The sequence below is a fragment of the Arachis hypogaea genome, chromosome 14 (assembly GCF_003086295.3).
Source record: "Arachis hypogaea cultivar Tifrunner chromosome 14, arahy.Tifrunner.gnm2.J5K5, whole genome shotgun sequence".
In the NCBI taxonomy this organism is placed as follows: Eukaryota; Viridiplantae; Streptophyta; class Magnoliopsida; order Fabales; family Fabaceae; genus Arachis; species Arachis hypogaea.
The window spans coordinates 22,700,023-22,701,874 of NC_092049.1; the positions used below are offsets into that span (position 1 = coordinate 22,700,023).

Consider the following 1,852-nt stretch of genomic DNA (forward strand, 5'->3'; position numbering starts at 1 on the left):
TAATTTAATTTCAATTTTAATTTTCGAATTTTAAATTTAAATTTAAAATATTTTTATTTTATTTTGTTAAATTTTCGAATTCTTCTCTCATCTCTAATCTCCTTCTATTTATTTATTCATCCATTAACACTTCTATCCTCACCCTTGTGTTTGGATTCTCATCTTTTCCTTCTTCTATTCTTACCTTCTTCTACTCACATAAAGGAATCTCTATACTGTGACATAGAGGATTCCATATTTTCTTTTCTGCTTTCTTCTTCTTTTTCATATGAGCAGGAACAAGGATAAGAACATTCTTGTTGAAGCTGATCCTGAACCTAAAAGGACTCTGAAGAGGAAGCTAAGGGAAGCTAAAGCACAACTCTCTGGAGAAAATCTGACAGAAATTTTCGAAAAAGAAGAAGATATGGCCAAAAATAATAACAATGCAAGGAAGATTCTTGGTGACTTTACTGCACCCAATTCCAATTTACATGGAAGAAGCATCTCAATTCCTGCCATTGGAGCAAACAATTTTGAGCTGAAACCTCAATTAGTTTCTCTGATGCAACAGAACTGCAAGTTTCATGGACTTCCATATGAAGATCCTTTTCAATTCTTAACTGAATTCTTGCATATCTGTGATACTGTTAAGACCAATGGGGTTGATCCCGAGGTCTACAGGCTCATGTTTTTCCCATTTACTGTAAGAGACAGAGCTAGAATATGGTTGGACTCTCAACCTAAAGCTAGCCTGAACTCTTGGGAAAAGCTGGTCACGGCTTTCTTAGCCAAGTTCTTTCCTCCTCAAAAGCTTAGTAAGTTTAGAGTGGATGTTCAGACCTTCAAACAAAAAGAAGGTGAATCCCTCTATAAAGCTTGGGAGAGATACAAGGAACTGACCAAAAAGTGTCCTTCTGACATGCTTTCAGAATGGACCATCCTGGATATATTCTATGATGGTCTGTCTGAATTATCTAAAATGTCATTGGACCATTCTGCAGGTGGATCCATTCACCTAAAGAAAACACCTGCAGAAGCTCAAGAACTCATTGACATGGTTGCAAATAACCAGTTCATGTACACTTCTGAAAGGAATCTTGTGAGTAATGGGACGCCTATGAAGAAGGGAGTTCTTAAAATTGATACTCTGAATGCCATATTGGCTCAGAATAAAATATTGACTCAGCAAGTCAATATGATTTCTCAGAGTCTGAATGGATTGAAGGAATCATCCAACAGTACCCAAGAGGCATCTTCTGAAGAAGAAGCTTATGATCCTGAGAATCCTGCAATAGCAGAGGTGAATTACATAGGTGAACCCTATGGAAACACCTATAATCCCTCATGGAGAAATCATCCAAATTTCTCATGGAAGGATCAACAAAAGCCTCAACAAGGCTTTAATAATGGTGGAAGAAACAGGTTTAGCAATAGCAAGCCTTTTCCATCATCCACTTAGCAACAGAAAGAGAATTCTGAGCAGAATCCATCTAGCTTAGCAAATATAGTCTCTGATCTATCTAAGGCCACTTTAAGTTTCATGAATGAAACAAGGTCCTCTATTAGAATTTGGAGGCACAAGTGGGCCAGCTGAGTAAAAGAGTCACTGAAACTCCTCCTAGTACTCTCCCAAGCAATACAGAAGAAAATCCAAAGAGAGAGTGCAAGGTCATTGATTTAACCATCACGGCCGAACCTACAAGGGAGGGGGAGGACGTGAATCCTAGTGAGGAAGACCTCCTGGGACGTCCAGTGACCAATAAGGAGTATCCCTTTGAGGAACCAAAGGAATCTGAGACTCATCTAGAGACCATAGAGATTCCATTGAACCTCCTTCTGCCCTTCATGAGCTCTGATGAGTATTCTTCTT

General features: G+C 38.6%; 1 non-coding gene across 1 annotated transcript; it reads right to left on the reverse strand.

The window, feature by feature from the left end:
- Positions 1-799: 799 nt before the first annotated feature.
- LOC112745166 (small nucleolar RNA R71) lies at positions 800-903 on the reverse strand. The gene has a single exon (XR_003173108.1). It is a non-coding gene; the product is annotated as a small nucleolar RNA R71 (small nucleolar RNA).
- Positions 904-1,852: the final 949 nt, after the last annotated feature.